Genomic DNA, 16,121 nt, shown 5'->3' on the forward strand with positions numbered 1-16,121 from the left:
ACTAAATAAATAAAAAAATAATCATACACATACTTGTTTGCCCTTTCCCATGGAATCATCATATATTGATAAACATTATAATAGGGAATTAAATGACAACATTATTTTGTAGGGCAAAAACATTGCTCACCCATCCCCTATTCCACGTTTGTAGTGTCTAGGGTATCTTCACCATTTGGCATTCCTATATTGTAGAGTTGCAGAGCTGCAATTGGTGACTACACAAAGAAGATCTAAATATTTGAGCATGAGAACACAAATAAAACATATACTAAATTAAATAGCGATCAAATTCAATAGAAAATTAGCCATAGGTGATTTTAAGTAAAGTGCATTGCATATAGGTCAATTGAATTACCTTCATTTATGAACAAGAACCTCCATCTCATCTCTTTCAATTTCTTTACATGCTACCTTCCTTTTCTCTCCCACACCCAACAATCCAAACCAAGACAAAAATAAAAAAAAATGAACAAAAAAACCAAAACAAAGATAAACAAGTATAACACACGATAAACAACATAAAGCATGGCCATGCTCAAACTCAACAAAACAAGAAACTGTAGATAACAACAAACAAAAAATTGCGAACACCCTCCTTACAAATCATCTTTCCTGCAATGTGCTCTCCTTGTTTTTTTCCTTCACTGCAAGGAAAATAAATTGGTGATAATTAAGTTGAAACACGCAAAGATAGTAATAGTAACGATAAACATATGTCAAAACCAATAAGTACCTCCCATGGAGTATGTTTTATAAAACCATCCACTTTTTATTTCACTTAATAGTGCTCAATGGAACAACCCATCTGCAACAAATACATAACAAAATATTAGCATTGTTACAAAAGTTAAACCGTAGTGTTAAACACAATAATTATTCGTAATAGAAAACATACCTCTGTGTTGTATCTATATTACCTAAGGTATCTTTTCAACTCAACTTTCTTAGACTACATCTACAGTCACTCATTGCATAAAGTAATATTTTATACGACATCATCCAAAAAAGATGGAAGAAACTAAATAAAACATAAAAGGAGCGATGAATTAACCATACACATAGCTACCCGCCCTTGCCCAGTGCCAACTCCTATGGAATATTCATATTTTGATCAACAATATAATAGGGAATTAAATCAAAGAATTATTTTGTAGGGGAAAATCATTGCTCACCCATGCCATGTTCCACATTTGTAGTGTCTAGAGTATCTCCAACATTTGACCTTCCTATACTATAGAGTTGTATTTGGTGACTACACAACGCAAATCTATACAATTGAACATGAGAACACAAATAAAACATAATAAATTAAAAAGCAAACAAATTGAGTCACAAAATAGCCATATGTAATTTTAAGTAAAGTGCACTACATATAGGTAAGGTGAATCACCTTCATTTATTAACAATAACCTCCATCTCACCTCTTTCAGTTTCTCTGCATGCTATCTTCCTTTCCTCTTTCACATCCAACAATCCAAACTCAGACCAAATCACAAAAAATGAGAAAAATGCAAAACAAAAGAAAACAAGTATGACACACGACAAACAATAGAAAGTATGACCATGCTCAAAACAAAAATATGTAGACAACAACAAACAAAAAATTGTAAACATCCGCTCTACGCATCATTGTTCCTATAGTGTGCTCTACTTCGTTAAAAGGAAAAAAAATGGAGCGAATTATGTTGAAATACACATATTTCAAAACCGATAAATACCTCCCATGCAGTTTATTTTATAAAGATGGGCAATCCACTTTGTACCACTTATTGATGATCAACAGAATAAGGCATCTACAACAGATGCATAATAAAATATTAGAATCATTATAAAAAGTTAAACTTTAGAATTAAATACAATAATTATTCATAATAGCAAACATACCTCTGTGTTGCTTCTACATTGCCTAAGGTATCTTCTCCAGTTAACCTTTTTAGACTCTACATTTTAGTCACTCACTGCACAAATTAAATTTTTATACAAGATCATGAATAAACCATGGAGAAAACTAAATAATAAATAAAGAAAGTGATGAATTAACCATACACATACCTGCCTGCCTTTTCCTAGTGCCAACACATCTGATCTTGATGATGAACCACAGAGGTTGGTTCGAAAAGTCGATACAATAAAATCATGAATGCGATGACTCCGGAAAATAACACTACAAAAAATGAAGATCGTAGAAGCCTCAAATCTACAACTTACGGAATCATTATATGTTAATCAACATTACAACAAAAAATTAAAGGACAACATTATTTTGTAGGATAAAAGCATTGCTCAACCATCCCCTGTTCCGCCTTTGTATTGTCAAGGGTATCTTCACCATTTGACCTTCCTATATTGTAGAGTTGTAGTTGGTAACTACAACAAAAAAGATCTATATAGTTGAGCATGAGAACACAAATAAAACATATAATAAATTAAATAGCAAAGAAATTGAGTGACAAATTATCATAGGTTATTTTAATTAAAGTAAATAAAATGCAATGCATATAGGTAAGGTGAATTACCTTGATTTATGAACAATAACCCCCACCATGTTGCCTTCATTTCTCTCCAAACCAAGACCAAACTAAAAAAACAAGGAAAAAAGAAAAATAAAGGAACACAAGTACGACACACAATAAACAACACAAAGCATGGCCATGCTCAAACTCAACAAAACACAAATATGTAGACAACAACAAACAAAAAATTTCATATGCTCCCTCTACAACTCATCTTTCTTCTAATGTGCTGTTCTTCGCTGCAAGGAAAAGAAATTGGGGAGTATTAGGTTGAAATACACATAGATAGAGATAGTAATGATAAATATATTTCAAAACCAATAAGCACCTCCGATGGAGTTTGTTTTATAAAGACGGACAATCCACTTTCTCTTCCACTTATCGGTGCTCAATGAAACAAACCGTCTGCAACAAATAGATAACCAAGACGTGAGCTGAAAATTGAAGAAGATTTAAATGTATTATTTGCCTTGCTATATCTAATGTATTCTTTAAAATGTAAATTTAATTTGTTTTAAATAACCTAAATTCATTAGGTTCAAACATAACAATAGAAAATCCAAATAAAAGAGAGAGAATTTAAAAGCTAAAAAAATTCAAGAACTAGTAACGAACTAGGTTATAGCAACCCATGGCTTCCATACTATTTGTGTATCTCTCTATTATCACCCTAAAAAATTTAATTGGTTTTAAATATTGTTAAATTATTTAAATAACCTGAATCAAATACATTTCAAACATAATAATAGAAAAACCAAATAAAAGAGACATAAATTTAAAAGCTAAGAAAATTTCAAAGAACCCAAATTAGGCTATAGCAACCTATGGCTTTCATACTAATTGTACATTTCTCTATTCTCACCCTAAAATTACAGATTGCTTGGAAGAAATATTAGAAAACTGAAAAGCTATTTAATTGATCAAGCAATTCCACATAGAAGATTAATTATGACAACCAAAAATAGACATCTATTTGTCATCAACTCTTTGAAATTCATAAAAGATCACTCTTCTATGCTGCATGCAATGTCTCTAGAATAATGAGTGGAGAGGAAGAAGTGTTGAAAGATGTCAAAAAAAGATCAAAGGGCAAATATGAAAAAAATGTCTCACTATCCTTCCCTCTTATAGAATGAGCAAGGGTAAGTTACAATTAATGTCACTCTCTCAAAAATAGGAAAATAACTTAGTCACGACGCTCTTACATATGCTAAGAAAAAATGAAGCAACTCCCTTGAATGGGGTGCCTATGGTGCATGAGTACCTCTGCATTCACTCACCTTCATGCTAACAATGCGTTTCCAGGAAATAAGGTGAAAGTGCTGTTCACAAAAGGATGAAAGGTGGCCCTTTATTTCTGCCCAGAAAAGGTAAAGTAACTTGTCTAATGACTCACTAACTGGCATAATGCTGTCATAATAATTGCAGATCAGCTCTGTCAGCTGGCTGCCATATTTCTGCCAATTCTGACAGGATGCCAATGCCTAAAATAGGTGAGTGTAGGGTGAATAACTCTAGAGGAATGCGCCCTCCAATCTAGTCAAGCATAAAGCATTTAGCTGTCATCATGACGGCATGAAGGCTACATGAAAAATTGAAAGAAATTGCTGCTAGACTGCTATCATACTGGCACCCTCCAGGCTGCCACAACCTACTAAAATCAGCACCTCAAATAGATTTTCAAATCAGCTGCCAGATTGTCATATAATTTTGTTAAGATACTGCCCAAAATAGGATTAGAAACTACCAGAAGCTATGCCTTTTTGACTGCTACAAGACTGTACCCTAGTGCTATCATAAAAGCTGACATACTTATGAAATCCGTTTTCAGAATAGGTTGTAGCCTGAAACAGCCATCATCAGTGCACCCTTACTCTATCCATTATTCACCTAAGGAGGTTGCTTATATTTCTTTGGAAAGTGCACATTTGAGAGTTGTTGTAGCTCACCTCCTATGCTACCCACTCTTGTGACGATACCATCAAATCTACCTTGAATAGAGGACCCAAAATGCTAGAAAAGGCCCTCAAAGTCAGCATGAAGCCACCTTGAAATCTATACCAAAATTCAGCCAGTAAAAGTCTGAAACATCTCCACCAATATGATCTTAAAATGCTGATTTGGAAATTTGGGCTTTGTCTTTGTTTCTAAGTGTGTATTCAAAGGTTAATAGTTACTCCAACTTGGGGCAGCATCCTCTACAGGATGCTGAGATTCCCAGAACTCCAGATGCTAGAAACTTGAAAAGTGGCAACTTGAAAACAAGTGAATGACTCAAATCAACCCATCAAACACAACTTCTGGATTCCAAGACTAGTGACATATGACACAACCCTAAAACAAACCTTGTTCCCAGGTCAACTCCAACCACATGATTCAGACTCATCCCATCAACCTATGGTATCCCAAGGCACGTTGAAAACCAAAACTCTAAAAGAAAAAACTACAACTTAACAAATATTAAACCGGACCTAACCTAAGATCCTAAACTAACCAAACATGACCGAAACTGATCAATATACTTAGATGACAATGCAACCAGCCATGGAGCTAGTGAATCTGACACGATAGCTCAAAGTACTCAACATGCCATTGTAACCAAACATGCACATTGATCTTGAAAAACTATTCAAGATTGAACATCTAATGTAATAGGAAATCCTTGGTATAAGATGTATTTATATGCTCAATCATCAAAAGAGGAAATGGAGATAAACCTTCCCAAGAAAGAAGGGAGAAAACCCCAGGTTCTTCTACGTCATCCTGCAGAAGAAGTAATACATGTAGTGCTTGATCGGATTACCATAGCTACCTTAATCTAGGCAATGGTTTGAAAAAAATGATGCTGAATACAATCAAAATGAGAAACCATAACCCAATTAGGGCATTCACAATATCTCTAGAGGACGCTCTTTTTGAAGGGACTTTTCACAAGAAAGGAAGGCGGGCACTCATGTTGATACAAATAAATAATGACAAATGAACTAATCTGCTGACAAATGAATGATAAGTCTTCTGTGCTGAGATATCCTTTATATCAGACACGATATAATTGTTTCCATCACACTATAATTTCAGTTGTTTCAAATATAAAATCCTCTCGTAAATACATTTGTGGTGTGAATCATATCGTTATATTTTCAATAATTTCAGTTGTTTCAAATATAAAATCCTCTCGTAAATACATTTCTGGTGTGAATCATATCGTTAAATTTTCTGAAAAGTTGTCAAACATGGTTGATAACTAAATTTTAAAGACTCTAGGATTTTAAAACTTTTATTTTTTAATTAAAATAAAAATATATCAAAAAAAAATCCCTAAAAATAACACAAACAAAAATATTAAAAATATAACAAATCAAATCAAACATATCATCTACCTTACAATTATCCTTTAAAATGTAAATTTAAATTGTTTTAAATAACATAAATCCACTTCAAACAGATCTCAAACTCTCCAAATAAAAAACTGAGAATTCAAAAGGTAAGAAGATCTGAACAGATACACACATATATATCATTTAAAATGTAAATATTATTTGTTCCTATATTATTTGAGGCTGTACCTGCTGCGAAATGTTGGGTTGAAGTTGAGGCTGTAGCTGCAGCCGACGATGTACCAACCAGAGCCGCTGCAATCTACTGCACCCGCCAATTTAATCTAGAATAATTATATATTGTGCCTTGTTCCTTTCATAATGTAACATGGATTCATAATGAAACATAGAGCACTGCAATGCTGCTTCACGCTGAAATGAAATTATGGATGAAAAGAAAAAAAATTGGGAAAAACCAATGCCCATTTCAAAGATGAAAAACCTCTGGATAGAAAAAACCCTAAATAATCAAAACTGCCGACCAAAAAAAATAAATCAATAAGCTCGTTTAGTGTGAACTTTAAGTTGAATAGATTTCATTTTATTGAGAGGCCCAACCATAGCTAAACTCTTCAAAGAACTATATGCATCCAATCCCCTCTAGCAGCTATTATCAGAACATAAGACATCCCATTATGCAAATATTTATTAATAAAGAATTATTTAAATAGGTATATATATATATATATTCAAATTAGAGAAAAAAATTATAAAAGAAGCATACCTGCTTGACCATTCTAGTATTAGTCATAAAAAGAATCCAAACCAGAGGACTCTCTTCTCCTCGTCCATTTCTTTAAATCCTGCAAAAAAAACAAATCGACCAAACCAAAGAATGTGCACATACAAAAATATAAAAATAAGAAATCAACCCCAAAACTACAAACAAAATTAAAAGAGAAAATGACTGTAAAAGCCAAGATGCATGGTCATGCACAGAAAAATATGAAAAAAAGAATTAACAAATTAACCAGCAACGCAGCCCGCGAATAAAATAACCTCACCCAATCTCTACCCATGTTACCCGCATCCTTGACCCTTAGCAACTTAATGCCCTGTCTAGCTTTCCTTTGGTGGGCTGCTAGTCAAAGCACATTTCCATGCGCATATAACCATGGGTAACAGAGAATTGAAGCCCAGAAGCGCGCGTGGGTAACAAAGAATTTAAGCGTTTCAATTTTCAGCAACACAGCAGCGAGCGGAGGTCAAGATTTTCTGATGGATGGATCTAACTCTGAGTACCAGGCTAAGGTTGAGCTTATGGTTGGTTCCGTCTGGAGGCAGGAATTGAATCGAGCAGAGAAGGCATTGTGTTAAGAACAATAACGGCCCCTGCCAGTTGAACTGCCAAATGCATTTCAGGGACGTTGGGAGCCACCATAGAGACCTGCATATATGCAACCACACAGCGAATACGATTAAAGATTAAGATTCATTCTGCTCTACTCTGCTGGGTTTGAAAATGAACATTATGAAAAGTTCCCTTCCAATACTTACGACATTCCCTCCCCTCGCAACATATTGCAAGCATAGAGAACAGAGGCAACAACGCTGGTATTTGTGAAACTTCTGGTCTGGTACTGTAGACCACAGAGGTGGAGTCTCCATCTTATTACACAGTGGCAACTCTTTCTATGAAACGAATTGGGGATAAACCAATACTCCTCCATTAGAGAAAATCTACAAACCAGGCGCTACAACTTTAGAAAAAATAGGCATGTTAATTCATGCAGAATTGAATAGCTAGTTGTATGCATTTAACAAAATTGAATCAATTTGCTATAAGAACCAACCAAAAAAAAAAAAAAAGGAGGAGGAGGAGGCACACAGAGACTATACAGAATTTTACCACACACCTTCTTAATTCTGTACCAATCAGGGCTTGTGAAGTTTGCAGCAGTTGCAGGAGGCAATAATCCTATGGCGCCATACCAAGACATGGGTAGTCTCTGTTTGTCATAGCCATAGCTTATGCAGCCTAATTAACAACTTGAAAAAGGTCGATCCCAACCTTCTTAATTCTGTACCAATCAGGGCTTGTGAAGTTTGCAGCAGTTGCAGGAGGCAATAATCCTATGGCACCATGACAAGACATGGGTAATCTCTGTTTTCCATAGCCATAGGTTATGCAGCCTAGTTAACAACTTGAAAAAGGCCGATCCCAAATCAAATTTGTTCCTGCTCATCTCACTCATTGGGCTGATATAAATTTGAACATATATAACCAGAAAAGCAAAGAGACGCAAATAAATTTATCTAGTCTACCTGGGATTCAATTCTTGCGCACGCCTGTGGATTCACAAACTGATGTTGTACCAATTCATATTTAAGTTTAGCCTGGCAATTCAATAACACTTGAGCAGAGCGAACCAATTGCTTGAAATTAAAAAATTCATATTAAATCCTGTAATGTACGTCACTTACCAAGCCAATCTAAAATCTGTATGAAGGTTAACCCAATAAAAAGAGATGAGATTACATGTACAGAAATTTGCATACCTGGGATTGAGAAGGATATGGGTGGATATCTCCTCGTATATATATAGCTGGAATTGAATCTCTTGGCCCCTGCTAATTAAAAATTGAATTGATGTGATATCTGCCTTCACCTCCCACACAACACATACAAAACATACCAAACCGCACAACACAACACATACAATACAAAACATACCAAACCGCACAACACAACACATACAAAACCAGACCAGGCAAAGTTCAGACAGACCAAACCAGACACACACAAACATACATGACATGGAGCTCCAAGAGTCATACAGACAAGACGACACATAGAGCATAGGCGACCATGGGAGGAGGAGGAGAGGGAATGAAAAAGGCAAAGATTCAGACCAAAGTTGCAAATAAATATTGGTTGGATTCAACGGTCCTGCTTTTCTTGGACTGACAACTCTGCGGAAAAGCACTTTACTTGACTGCCACCTATGCAAAATAAAGCATAACCACCTCTGCAAAAAAGCATAATGTCAGTCTGTTGTCTCCTTCACATTATGGGACAATGTTTAAAGTTCAGGGCAAGGGATCATTTTCTTTTTCTTTATTATAGTTGTATTAACCAAGGTGAATGACTCTTTCATCACTATATGTGTTTTTATAAGAAATTAAATATGTTAGTTTACTATGTTTTTTTATAAGAGATTAAAGATGTAAAAGTGTTTTTCTGATTTTACAACAAAAATGTTATATGTCTATGTGTTTTTATAAGAAATTAAATAGGTTAATTTACTCGTTTTTATAAAAAATTAAAAGTGTTTTCTGATTTTATAACAAAAATGTTATATATCAAGGTTGTTTAATAAGATTTAAATAAATATGTTTTTATATCCATAATAATAGTGTAAGGTTATGGTATTGTTGATAGTTTGATATTGACTTTGTAAAGAAAAGATATTTTATCGTTTAATATCTGTAATGAATTGTAATTTGAATTTTTAGTTTTTTTTGGAAAAAAGTAAAAGGAAAATGATTTATTTCATATCACTTTATATTGTATGGTTAATTTGAAAGAGACAATTTTATATTGTATGGTTAATTTGAAGGAGCCATTTTGAAGAGAAACAATTAGTTTTGTGTCAGATACTGCCACATGAGGGAGTGCACGATGTGAAAAGATTCAAAACAATGATGGGTGTGGGGAAACCATATTGGAACGATTTTTACAGGGAGAGCATCTTGGATTGCGGTTTTTGTTATTCTTGAGTGATATTTAAAGGGATAACATCTTGGATCTTTGTCATTATCGAAGAAAAACATAAATCACATCATTCTTGAGTGAGCAAAGCATCTTAGATTGAGGTTCAAAGCACTATCCATCATCTTGATGTGGTTAACATTGAAAAAATGTCGATGTTTAAATCTTCAAAGTTTTTCCTATTTTGGTTGGAATCAAGCAATACAATTTTGAGTGAGGTTGTGATTTTTTATAGTTTCAAAAGAATTTTTGAATCACAAGAACATAAATCACATCATTCTTGAGCGAGGAGAGTATCTTAGATTGAGGTTCAAAGCACTATCCATCATCTTGATGTGGTTAACATTGAAGAAATGTTGTCGTTTAAATCTCCCAAGTTTTGTCTATTTTGGTTGGAATCAAGTGATACAATTTTGAGTGAGGTTGTGATTTTTTATAGTTTCAAATGTATTTTTGAATGACAGAAACATAAATCACATCATTCTTGAGTGAGGAGAGTATCTTAGATTGAGGTTCAAAGCAATATCCATCATCTTGATGTGGTTAACATTGAAAAAATGTTGTCGTTTAAATCTCCTAAGTTTTGCCTATTTTGGTTCGAATCAAGCGATACAATTTTGAGCGAGGTTGTGATTTTTTATAGTTTCAGATACATTTTTGAATGACATAAACATAAATTGCATCATTCTTGAGCAAGGAGAGTATCTTAGATTGAGGTTTAAAGCACTATCCATCATCTTGATGTGGTTAACATTGAAAAAAATGTCATTGTTTAAATCTCCCAAGTTTTTCCTATTTTGGTTGGAATCAAGCAATACAATTTTGAGCGAGGTTGTGATTTTTTATAGTTTCAAATGCGTTCTTGAATGCATAAAGATTCAATGTCCTGAAAAATCCCTTGGACACTTGGATTATGTAGATTAAACACTCAAAGTTGTGATTCAAACAAATCTCTATTGGATTTCAAGAAAAAATGATCGGAAAATATGCCTGAACAAGAGCCAAAACATATAAAAGTTTAACTACAACTAAATAAGCTATTTAGGATGTTTTGGTTTATTTATTACCAATCCAAGGGAGGTGGAGAGCAATTAGATTTAAAATAAGGCCAAAACACACTCCCATTCATAATGACCAAACTTATTATAGCTTGGGAAAGGGAATCTTAAAGGGAATTACAAGTGGATACACTAGAAATTGTTTATGTCCCTAGAGGTAGGACATGTTGTTGAAGGATCATATATAGTTCTAGCGATGCACTTGGCATCAATGACCATTGGCGACTTAATCAAGGAAGGTCGTGAGCACAGTTCATTCAACATCACTGCCTTTCCAACTTTCCAACTTTTCTTTCTTCATCCATTATCGTGTCATTTCACTATCCATTTATAAAATGTCAAAGAGATTGATTTCATCTTCATTCATTAATTTCCTCCTTCTTAAACACTACTTTCATGGATTTCCATAGTTAACACATTTGACATGTGATGGGGAGAAGAGGAGAAGCACATATACCATGCATAATAATATATAATAATTATCATAGGAAGCATGACACAAGTTACATAAGAAACACTAGACATACAACTGTCTTGAGATACTAGGTTGTAGAGGATCTTGAAGTTTGAAAAATTCAAAATGATGCTTGGGCTTACAAACATCCCTTCGGCTTAAGGTGGGGAATGTTGGACATAATCTTTCGAGATTTTTGTCTTGTCAATATAATTGCAAATATTAATAAACGTGGTACAAATATTCATGGATGTAGTACTCCCATCTGTGATCCATGAACCACATAGAAATAAAAATGACAATTAATATAAAAGCAACTTTCTACAATTGACTCAGTACATTCTGAGTTTCATGAAGCTTCGAATATGGAGAAAAATAAGTTTTCAAAACATTTCGGTATTGTTGTAGCTGTTGCGACAACACCTCCAAAATTCCGGGTAACCATTAAATTTTTGGAGCCCCTACATCAAGCCTAAGCTTTGGCCCCATCGAGTCCTGCCCGAAGGTTCAACAATGTCTGTAAACCTGAAGAAAATCCAAGTTTTTGTCTAAGTCAAGCCAAGTTGCCAGTTCATGAGATAGACCGGGTCGCATAGTCGGAACGCGACTATCTTCTGTACCCGCGACCACGGCAACCCTTGTGACCATGGCGACTCGCGGGTCTCAAGGTCGCATAGTCGCACTTCCAACCGCTCAACTGTCCTGCGACCCCGTGACCTCGTGACCTCGCAACCTTCCGGTCGCAAAGTCACCTTAATTACCATCAATCACTTATGCGACTACGTGACTATGCGACTCCGCGACTCGCAAGGTCGCAAGGTTGCAAGGTTGCACTGCCTATTCACACATTACAACCCGACCTTGCGACTCATGCGACTTCGCGACCTGCGAGTCGCAAGGTCACAATATCCACATACCCGACCCTCGCGACCTCTGCACGTGCGATGATTTTATAAATAGGAGGGCACCCTGGTCGCATTTGACAAGGCTCTGTTGGTCGCACTGGAAGCCAGAAATCCCTTCGACCTGACTTCACGCGCACATCTGACTTCGGTAAGTAACGGTCCTCCCTCCTGCAATGGTTATTTTCTTCCAAATGTCACTGACTGCACCTCCTGACCTTCGGCTTACCTCCCGCCCTAGGGTTTAGCCCTTTACTTAGCTTTCCTTTCCATTTGTGCTTCATAAATTACCCTAGCCTTTCCCCATTCCTCCACTCATAGTTTCAGGTTTGCCTTGCATTTGATCCCCCTCATTAGATCAAGAACCCGAAGCTCCATCCTTTTGAAAGTGACCTAGGTCTCCCAAAATTCATTCAGGGCCTTCTCTAAGCCAATCTGAGCCATAGTTGCGTGCCCCGCGGCTGCGATACCCTTCCCCTCGCGACTTCGTGACTCCTCTTTCCCGCGACCTCCTACCATTTGTGACCTGCGACCACCACCCACTGTGCGATCCGCGACCTAATTTTGCCCATCGCGACCGCCCAACCCTTGACCTCAGTTGCGTAGTCACATTTTTAACATCAAATACCATGCGACTCACTCATCCCTGTGACCCTCCTTTCACCGGCTAAGTTTTCCTTTTATTGTGTTTTTAATTTATTGTCATGCCCTCTCTCTCATCATGGGACTATGTTTTTGACATGTCAGGTGACGTCAAGCTCGAGTGCATATCCATTTCCTCTTTTGAAGACGAGATAGGTCACCCAACTACTAAAACAACTCAAGGCACCTCAGGAAGCGGGGCATGGGAAATCGATCCAGACGAACAACCACCTATCTTTACAGACATGGCTTGCAACATAAATAAAACCACCAAGCTCTCTTGGTATGATATCTACAAAGAATTCGCTAAGAGGGATATTCCGGAAACACGTGAGGACTTCCAAGTATATATCAACGTCAAAAGGTCAAGATTACATAAAGTAGCAGCTCATCCACCAGTATTCTTGTGCGCTAAGATCATCGAATGGGTCTTCAATATACAAGTACAAATGACTGGATGATTAGGGGTCATGATGGAGCACCCATAGCCACCATTGCTTCGACAAACACCAATGCCTACTACAAATTACTTGAGAAGCAACAATTTTTTAACACCAAGTGGCTCGCTGGATTCACTACCCCGACAAAAGACATATTGAGGAATTGGTGGCAAGACCTTGCGAAATTCTGAGTTAGGACAGACCAGGCCTACAAGACAGAAGGGCTACGCAAAGTATATCAGTTAATCGCTGCAATGATGTGCCGACTATATGGCAAGCCAAACTGTGATGTGTTTTATGGCATGTGGGTCCCTCTCATGTATGTTGTTGCCACTCAGGGAATTATTTTTAACTGGGTGAGCATCCTGTCATCATCCTTGAGGACCAACATAGATGTCGCCCAAAGCCCACCCCTCAAGCAACCTCCAAAATTCTATATGTCTTCATACCTCCTTGATGTTGTCTATTGGAGGTGCCACTTTGAGCATTGAAGCTGTAATTGGGACTCATCAATATCCCAACCCATCCACTGCCACTACAAAGTCTTCTGGGACACAACTTATAAATCCATGTTGGATATAATATTTAAAACATTTATCATCCCATTATACCAACTGTTGTTCGGGGAAGATCCACCTTACATGTCAAAGAGAGACATGAGGATTGTGGTTAAAGTAGCTCATTGGTTCCCTATCGATGAAGGAACGATCGTCAGGGTGTTTGGTACTCATAAAGCTCCACACGCTCTACCCAAGTTCATTACAGATAGGACCCTTCTATGAGAAGTATGCTACCAGATGACACGGTTTCTCGAAGGTGTTGAAAAAAGGTAAAAAGAAACCTTGGCCGCCTTTCCCTCTCACTATTGGAGCGTATGTAGTAGAAAAATTCAAACAGGTGGAAGCGGAAGCTGAAGAATTGGAGGGGAGCCGTTTCTTGACCCTGAATTACAAAATGTATGACCCCGAGAAGGTCATAGCTACCCACTGTAAGAAGGCGAAATTCAGTTGGTCTTATGCCCTCACTAGGAAGGATCTTGAGGACGAAATTAGGAACTGGTATAACTCCACAAGGGAGATCAACCCCAGTGAGCAGCAGGCCATAGAATATGAGCTCCTTGATGATTTCTAGGATGATGTAAGCCTCAAAGAAAGAACATCGAAGGGAGCCGAGACATCAGGGAAGAAAAAATGAAAAGAAGTGGAAGACCCTCCAAGCGACAACGAGGAAGAGGAAGTTACGCTCATACAAAGAAATGCCAAAATGGAAAGAAATGAGCGAGAGCTAAAGAGGCGAAGAGGACTAGAAAGAAAATAATCGCAGGAATCCGACGACCAAAGCTAGGATGAGATATAGAAGAAAAGGCAAGAAGACGAGAAAATGCATCAGGAAGAAGAAAAGAGAGCACAGGATGAGACAGAGAGAAAGAAGGAAGAAGAGGCCGAAAAGCAGAGACAAGCAGAAGAAGCTGCGAAGAAAAAAATAGGAGAAACAACAAGGATTAGAATAGGAATTGAAGAAGATGGAGGAAGAGCTAGAAAGGAAACGGGCACTAGCAGAAAGAGAAAAGAGGTAACAGGAGGAGGAGCTTAGGGAAAACAGGGAGAAGGAAGATGTAGTAAATGAACAAGGAGAGACGAGGAGCAAGGTGGTCGACTCAAGCTCAAGACAAAGTGAGCTTCCTCCTTTGGATGTACCACCCGTTACTCCCCTCACTGGTGGAAACCTACCCCTCCAAGAGCTAGGCATCTCGGAAGATCAAGATGAAGAGGTTCTAGGGATTCTGACTAAAATCACATTTGATGAAGTAAACCTCAAAATTATATAGGAGAGGAAGAGATCCTGCAGCCGAAACCCAGCTAACCCATTGTTGGTAACTACGACAATGGATATCGTGCCAAATATCACGTCAAACCCTCAAATGATCGCCTCCGTCGGTACCGCATTCATGGCTGCCACAGAACACAACGTAGCCCGGATGGGTAAGCAGATTGTAGATTTTCAAAACAAGTTATATGCATCAAAGCAAAGGGCTAGCGTTTCAGGAAAAGGGAAGAGAAAGATGGAGGAGGAAAACGCAAGACTCCACTTGTTACATACATGATCAGCTGAATTCCAAGCAGCAGTCGCATCAGAAGCAGAGATCCTAGGGGAGACTATGGCAGTAGTGTATGAAGAAATGGCAAAAATGCACCACACTATAGCTTCCATAGTGACCATTCAAACTCACTCAAAAGAAAGGGTCACCATGCTCAAAGAGGCCATGACTGCCTTAGATAAAATACATGAGTGGTCTGAAAAGTACCCCAAAGCCCCGGAAGTAGTTCCCAGGAAAGATTGGATTGCTATGCAGAATACTAGGGTCCAACTTCGTATTAAAGTGCAGTCCAGAGAAAAATTGGCTAAAGATGCAGAGAGGGTGTTGGCTTCTTACAGGCAATTGTTCAACACTCTGGAAACATCCAACTACATGGGTCCCCTTCTATAGGAGAAATTGGACAGGTAAGAAATTAGGAGGAGATCAACAATGAGGTGCAAGCATTCGTGGAGACATATAGACAAGTCGCCCACACAAGAGATATGCCAATCTTAAGAGAAAATATCAAGCATTACATCGTAGAACAAGTGAGGCTCTACACCAAGTTGGGTACCTTGAACAATCATATACGTGCTAAGCGAAATACCCTCATCCGGACGCACTGGAGTGCTTACACTGACATGATGAAGGCCAACCACAAATCTCTCCCATCGCGGCAGAATACAACATATGGTGCACTTACCTGACAGAAAAGCTCAGGCTCAACATTCCGGAACTCTCCATCTGCAAATTAGTCAACTAGGATAATAGTCATTTTTCTTTTGTGTACTATGATAGCAAAGAATATCTATGAATGCGAAAGGTCACATAGAATGCCAAGAGCCATTTTGTTGGTGAAAGGTCACTAGGAAGTCCAAGAGTCAAGAGTAGACCAAAGGTCTCTCTCATCCTATAAATGTAACCTCACACCTCATTTGACAAG

At 37.3% G+C, this 16,121-nt stretch overlaps 1 long non-coding RNA gene across 1 annotated transcript; it reads right to left on the bottom strand.

The window, feature by feature from the left end:
* Positions 1-21: 21 nt before the first annotated feature.
* LOC149236937 (uncharacterized) lies at positions 22-8,553 on the bottom strand. Its single transcript, XR_016246258.1, has 14 exons — positions 7,750-8,553; positions 7,391-7,573; positions 6,898-7,280; positions 6,618-6,696; positions 6,083-6,158; positions 2,845-2,921; positions 2,056-2,755; positions 1,888-1,961; positions 1,722-1,796; positions 1,394-1,460; positions 1,176-1,270; positions 737-808; positions 359-647; positions 22-218 (listed from the first exon to the last, which is right to left on the bottom strand). It is a non-coding gene; the product is annotated as an uncharacterized LOC149236937 (long non-coding RNA).
* Positions 8,554-16,121: the final 7,568 nt, after the last annotated feature.

The sequence above is a fragment of the Pinus tabuliformis genome, chromosome 8 (assembly GCF_031772625.1).
Source record: "Pinus tabuliformis cultivar Carrire ecotype Pingquan chromosome 8, CPIR1, whole genome shotgun sequence".
NCBI lineage: Eukaryota > Viridiplantae > Streptophyta > Pinopsida > Pinales > Pinaceae > Pinus > Pinus tabuliformis.